Source organism: Photinus pyralis, unplaced genomic scaffold (genome assembly GCF_008802855.1).
Source record: "Photinus pyralis isolate 1611_PpyrPB1 unplaced genomic scaffold, Ppyr1.3 Ppyr1.4_LG10, whole genome shotgun sequence".
In the NCBI taxonomy this organism is placed as follows: domain Eukaryota; kingdom Metazoa; phylum Arthropoda; class Insecta; order Coleoptera; family Lampyridae; genus Photinus; species Photinus pyralis.
In genome coordinates this window covers 14,996,719-15,004,476 of record NW_022170250.1, presented here as the reverse complement: position 1 = coordinate 15,004,476, position 7,758 = coordinate 14,996,719, and positions in this window count along the sequence as shown.

Below are 7,758 nucleotides of genomic sequence, written 5' to 3'. Positions count from 1 at the left end.
TGTACTCAATAGAAACGTATGTCACTTCTCGTAAATACAAATGCAACAAAACCGGACTGTACAGGCAGGATACTGGTGATATTCGCCCATGACCCATCTCTCTTGGACCCACGTGATTTAGTCTTCTTTCATTTACAGTTAGATACGGTCAGGGGTTTGAACCGGAACCGTAACCGATGGCATTGATAAGCCCTTCACTTGGAACCGAAACCATATTATTTGAGAAATTATGATAACCGGAACCAATACCGGTACCGTTATTATTAATGCCAAAGAACCGATTTTTTCGGTTCTCTCTCTCTCTCTCGCTATGTTGTAGGTAGAGTAAACACGTTGCGCTTTGCGAGCGGGAAATGTGTCTTATATTGTCTCTCTTAAAATTTCAAAAGCCAAAAATCCAAATATTCAGAGTTGCCAATTAATTTCTACCAACTTAACCCTAATAAATACTATAACACAAATATAAACCATTTTACTGACCGAAAATGAATCAAAAACAGTGAGAGTTTATTTATTTTGGAACCGTTAAGAACCGAAAAAAAAACCTGAAACCGGAACCGGAACAGAAAATTACTGAAGCCACAGAACTGGAACCGGTATATCGCAACCCTTAAAAATAATTCTACCTAAACAGTAATGGAATGAAAGATTGCGCAGTCGAACAGAGGCATATCATTGTTTTAGTTGTATCAGAGACGCCCGGTGTTATAAAGCTATATACTTGTAGTGTACTTAACCCCCAGGTTCTACGCTAACTTCACACTACAAGAACATGGAAATAAAGTCAACCCGGCAACGTTTAAAAATGGCCACCCGAATGACTATTCCCTCCAAAACTAAAAAAGATCCCGCTTAAATTTGAAAAGTGGTACGTGATCAAACACCTAAGACAGGACCCCCTTACGTTATTTGTAGACAACGCTTTGACCTGAAGCACAGTAGGGAAGGAACGTAAAATAGAACACTGAAATTGTGAAAAGTTTGTTTAATAATGATCGTAATTATTATGATTGTCAAAGCTCGGAAATTAAGGTCGAAATAAATTACATTGCGAAAATAAACTTTGAAAATGGTAGTTCACCGAATAAAAATAGAAATAGGCTGGGAAAAAAAGAGCTTACCAATAAAAAAACCAGCCGTCAAATTAATATCAAATTGTGTTGTAAAATTAATTGCTTGTAATGATGTGAATGCGTAACATAGAATTATAACATCACAAAACAAGTTTTGGGAATTATGGGTCAGGTAAGCAGGTACCAAGATTCTAAATAAGGGTGAAATACACAGGATGTGACTCATCTTTGGTGCAATAAAGTCCTTTTTTTAAAAGCAAGATGGAAAATTACATGGCCTTGTCGGCAAATGCAACTAAAGTCGAAGTATGTGGAAATTACGAATCGTAACTCACTTATCGCACATAGATTCTAAACTGAAGAGTTTTGATTAACATAATCTCGCCCCTGCAAGATATGTGGCGTCGCCCCTCGTTCGGAGCTTCCGAGCCTACAGTTGAAAGACGAAGACAATCACGGAATTAGGTGTCGTAGTTCAAATTTGACTACAGTTTTTACCACCCCCGTGACTGCTTCATTCACGGAGAAAATGGTTAGTTACAAACAACAAGTCAGTACATACATCAAACGAATCGGTAATTTCCACATATTAAAATAAAATGATCAAACCTTATATGAATGTTACTTCAGGGACAAGATCAAGTAATCAACATCAATAAACATAAATTAAGCAAACATTACACCAAAAACGTAAACGATTACAAACAAAAGGATAACGGTATTAAACATGTCATTCTGCATTGCGGTTAAACCAAGTAAATTTCAAAAACAATCCACAAAAAATATAAAATGTGGCATACAAAACACAAATACGATATAAAGAAATGCAAAAATTACTACCTGCATTAAATAACACAAATTAACGACAAACATTACACGACCGCCATTCAAGATCAGGTGCCAAACGTAACCCACATTCGTGCTTTTTAGATGGCGCAGGCAGCTTTCCCCTCTTAAAAATTGCGTGGTTGCCCACTCTCAAAAATGTGTGCATCGTCGTAAGTTGCATATACAGGGTGGAACCTCTCATACTCAACTATGTTGTCAGCTAACAGTGTTGTTAAGGTATGTGATTGGATGTTTTTGCAATCACACATATGCCTTAACAACACCGTTAGCCGACAACATAGTTAAAATACCGGCTTTAAATGCCAAGGGTATACCTACTTTATTTTCAAAATTAAAGTTTGCTGCATGCTGACTTGGCTCCGTGTGTAACATAACTATGCAGGGCGTTCCTAATATCACAGATTTAAATATACTTAAATCTGTGCTAATATGATGTACAGGATGGTGCAAATTCGTAGCCTATTGGGATCTCTCCCTAACGGTGAGAGGTATAGTTTAGGTTAAATGACGCATTTAAATTTTTTGAAAGTTCACTGAGATATCGCCGAAAAACTGGAAATGTCAAGATTCGTTTTCATTTTCCCCTAGCTTAATCGGTCGGAAATGTACCTATGGTTCCCGTTAGCACCTTCTATGGGCGCTTTTTTTCGGAGAAGCTGAATCCGTTATCAGAATGTCCATAACGCGCTAGATGTAGAAGCTATAGGCTACGGCGTTCTTATGTTTTATGGACGCCATATTGGATTTTTACGGAATGAGATGGAGGACAAAAAAAATTCATTTGAATGGATCGCCATCATAGCCATTTTGATTCGGCAGGATCTAGTTACCCGTGGATGTTTTGTTTGTTTTTGTTTTGTGTTTGTGAAATAAATGTAAAATTTTTCTTGTAAATTTATGTAAAAGTATAATATAGAGTGTGATACGACATTATTTTTCTTTTTTGTTCCGTAAAAATCCAATATGGCGTCCATAAGAAACAAGAAAGTCGTACCTATATACCTAGTTTATAGCGTCTACAGCGTGTTATGGAACTTCTGAAGATTTTTAAAAATTCCAAAAAACGCCTTTTTCGTCACAAAAAGGAGCAACTTTGTTTCCATTTAACCTAGCTCGCACCGTTACCGAGGTTCAAATGGTAAGCCACGAATTCAAACCACCCTGTAAGTACTTACATATACAGCATTGTGTTATTTTTTCTCGATAACGTTCGCAGATACGAAACAAGTATAAATTGTGCACAACTCTTTTGCAGTTAAAGCGCATTTTTAACCGAAATAGCTTTTGTTTTGACTTCACCAATGGATATATTTCTTGCAGACGTCTCAATCGCTCTTTATGAGTTCTCTCTTCCCACAATTCGTTCTTTGAGGTTGCGTTTTTTTTAAGTTGGTAATTGCAGGTTTTAATTTGCTGTATATTGGCAAACAAAATATCTAAGGTAAAAATAGAGAGTAATATTGCAGTTGCATTTAGCCTAAACGCTATGTAGGAGAATATGAAGTTTTATGAAACGAAAATGCGTGTCTTTGCTTCATCGTCGGATAATTCATGTTTCCTCCATAATTAATTAATTGATATAAAATTGCATCATAACCACCTGTACAGTGAAACAAACAAATGATTCAGGCGATACAAATATTAAATCAGCATTTTATGCAAAATATAAATAATAACAATTCAATTCAATTCACTTCATACATCATTTCATTTCAATTCAATTCATTTCAATTTAATTCAATTCAATTCAATTCATTTCAATTCAATTCAATTAAATTCAATTCAATTCAATTTAATTTAATTTAGAAATTTATGATCGGAGTCCTATTGTGTGTTTAAGCGAAGGAATAAACAAGTTTATATTACCGGTGACGTGAAATTCGCAAGAATAAATAATTGATATTACTGAATTCTGAATTTACAAATTTTAACTGGTAGCTAATTAGAAGTGTTTGCAGCAAACGTAGTTTGATTGGAGTGCACTTGGTGTCATTTGAAGCGCGCTTTTTTTTCTTATTATCTTGATGTTTGAATCCTGTCACATATTTTACTCGTCGGGGATCCGAGCAATTAGTTAAAGAAATGTTGGAGCAGTTGTACGAATTCGCGTCGTATGTTTTTTTTGTGTCGTCCAACGGCTATATAGCCGGAGGTCTGGTGTTCGAACCTGGGCCAAGGTAAGAATTTTTCATCTGTGACAGAGATGTGAATTTCCTTAGATTAGTTTCGGAGCATTCTGCCGACTTCTTCTAAGAAGGCTTTTAGTCTTTGAGAGCGTTCAAGAGTAGTCATCAGAGTTCTCAAGTTCAAATGTAGTCTTTTAAAATAGGGAGATTTTAGATTAAAATTTGAAAGCTGTCAAGAATCACTGATTGTTTTCTCTCACATTTTACTTTGAATGCTATTGGCGTGCCCCCAGCTTGTTTTTTATGTACCTACCGTTACTTTATAATTTTTTTTATTATGGCGCTATATAATAAATTGTTTTATTGAATATTATATTATCAGCGTGATTTTGCCCTGTACGTGTCGACTTAAGTGTTTATTCCGTGGAGGAGGTACGATATATAGTTCCGATTGTTCGCTGTTACTTTTCGTCTCATGCAGACTGCAGCTCTTGTGTCCTAGAAACGTATTTGGGATAATCGACTTTAACATAAATATTGCTTGTGTTTTAACCTGTAAGTAATTTTTGATGTTAAATTAATTGGAAGCTGATGCTGGATGTCATTTTGATGTTTTTAGGTACATGCAATTTATCATTTTGCGAGTTGTTTTCAAAAAAAATATTTCAACAAAATATTTTTATATTCTTGAAGAGTGATTAACGATTTCCAAAGCCGTTGGTAACTTATAGTCTTAAAGACGTACACGTGGAAACTCTTAATGTAGTTAGAAGGATCTTAAAAGATCTATCAAGATTCGAATTCTCATAAGCCGTTGTGTCACGCAGAGTGAAGGCCATTAAGAACTCTTGGAAAGGAAACGTTTGGTGGATTTTTATGGCTTACAAATGGCAACACTCTTAAAAGCTCCAAGCCACAAGATTCCAAAAGGACAGTTTCAATCTCTAAAACTCTGGCCAAGACTCTTGAAGACTTTCCAAGTCCAAAAGTCTTTTATAAACGCTTCGAGTCTCACCCAGGTTAAATAAATTAAAAGCTTTCGAACGCGCGACTAGGAACTAGGAAGGTACTTAAATACCTACTTTGAAAAGCTCTTAACACATTCTAAAGACTGATCCGATTTCAAAATGGCCGCAGTAGCCCTTCTAATGTGTTTACTGTATCGTCTTTCTCTTTTGGATTGAAGATTGGTGGAACGGAGTCACGTTGCATGTCTTAGAAACATTTTTGAGCCTCATTTTCATTTTGAAAATCCAAATCACACATTTTTAGTTTGCGGTATTGCAACTACTGTCTTTGTCCGTCTGCCTGTGAATGACTAAAACGAAAAAAATTCATTTTTATCCGCATTTTAGGTAATTTTTGGCTCTTTCAAAAGTCAAATTTTTTCAATCCAAAAATCTTTCAAGTTTAAACGTTTGTAAAAGCCTGAGAGAACCCAAAAAATTGTTACAACGGCATGGAATCTTGTGTTTCGCAAACGTTTTGGAATCTCAAAAAATTGCAGTGTCCATTTTCAACAAAAAAATTGTCGACATTTTTGCCATCTATTTCAATTGCACTTTACCTGTAACATTTCTGCTCTTGTTTGTGTTTTATTTTCCAAGATTATTTTAGAAATTTTAATGATTTTTAAAAAGCAAGGCACAACGCATGCGTCGTACGAGGAGTCATATTTAGCTCTAGACGCCTACCGAATTTACAACGGTTTCAGTTTAAAATCTGCCATTATTTTGCGATTTCTACCGCTTGCGCGGAGCCGAAAAGTATTGGACAGGGCGCGAACATTTTTTTAAGGTTATTTTGGCATCGGCAGCAGTTGCGCTCTGCCCTAATCGATTTTCTCGTGCGCCTTCACAAAGTGGGTCGTCGCTCGTAACGTCGATTCGTCGCCTTTCAATTCGAAATAAATTAAAACAGCGGTAATTTGCGAATTTTAATCGCGGCCTCGCTCGTCAGATGTCGCTGTTTGTATAATCGCAAAATGTAGTCGACTAAGAGCGATTTTGTGAATAGCAGTGTTCTGAGAGCACGTCGACATTTATCGAATTTTCCTGTGGAAAACGTGCCGTTCGACGACGAAATTGAGGTGCTAGTGAACGTTCGAGGTGTCCGGCTAACGCCTGGAAAATTTGCGAGTGCGAATCGCCTAGTTTTCTACGTTTCTGGTGAGTCGTTGCTGTAGTCAAGTTGGTTGACCTAATTTCGATTTTTAAGATCTAGAAATAAAACAACCCCCTCGTATCTTCTCACGCGGGTTTTGTAAAGATATTCGTTAAGTAAGGCGCGTCGAGTGCGCCGATTTAAACGCGGCGAATTTATTTATTTATTTATTTATTTATCAATAAGGCCTAAAGTAATTTATAATTCGCGATCCGTTATTCCCCCCAATGTTTATGCGCTTAAAGCGTGGTAGATAACCTCTCGTCTATAATAGGGTGGAATGGGAAGGCGTTAAGGGCTCCTAGTTGAGGTAGGGCAAACGTTCCCTATTCTCTATTGGCTATGATTTATCCTCCTAGATTAAAAGCATCCCCATTAGGCCTTTCTCCATTTTATACCGGCGGTTGCTATGAAAGACGTCGACCGGTCGGTTAACAGCCGAAAAATAAAAGCCGGCGAATTTACGCCTACCGCGATTTTCGTCGTGCTTGCCACGCGTTGGGCATCTTCTCGCTATTTTTGGTCTAAAGGGCGGCAAATCGGATGTGGAATTGCACCGATGGCATTGACCTTAGGGATATTGATCAAGTCATCTTTAGTCTAGACGCTCTCCAGACGACACGCACCTCTGCCTCTTACACACCCTTCACAGCCCGGCCCTTTTCTCCACTTATTTTCTCGAAATCACGGTCGCCCAATTTTAAATTTCAAATTAGGTACATTTCTATTGAGGCATCGTAGAATTAGGCGTAATTGCCCTGATCGCGTGAATAAAATTGGTGTAAGTGTAAGGGTTGAACACAAGATATCTACTTTAAAGCTTCTCGAAAGGATTAAAAAAATCAATCAAGATCGTCCATTGCATTTTATTTATCTCGCCTCAACATGGCGTTTTTTCGAATTCAAAAAACGAATAAAAGAATGTTTGGAATTTTTTGAAAATGTGCGGAACGGAATGTTAGTGCTTTAAATTCAAAAATTATTCAAATGGGGGGGGGGGGCAACGCCACAATAGTCTAGGCTTCTAGAGACATAAACCTATACGGCATGCACCAATTAAACACCCTTCGCAGACGCCGCTCCTCCCGAATTTTGAAATTGCAATTACAACCAAAATGCATTTGACGTGCCTAGGCCTAAAAAGGTTGAAAACTAAAACTGCGTTTTAGCCTCTTGAAAAAATACCACCTAAGATTTTCCGTGGACCCGTTTTTTAGAAAATGCCTCGGAAAATGCCTATAGGTTACTCATACAAAAGATGCGTTTTTGGGCCTCTAAGGACTGCGTCACTCCGCTGCGCGCTGTCCTCCATTCAAAAAACCGATTTCCCAAACTTCCAGTACACAAAGATCTTATAACAATTACCTATAGAAAAAGGAACTTTTATTCTTCTTTTTCCTGAGAGGTATACCATACCCCCCCCCCCCCCCTCCCGTAGTGCATTTTTCTCTAAGAGTCTTTGGCACATCCACCAGACTTTTAGGATGGTAACTATCGAACGTAACACGAGCAGTGTATGTCTTTTATAGAAAACCATCACGAAAGTC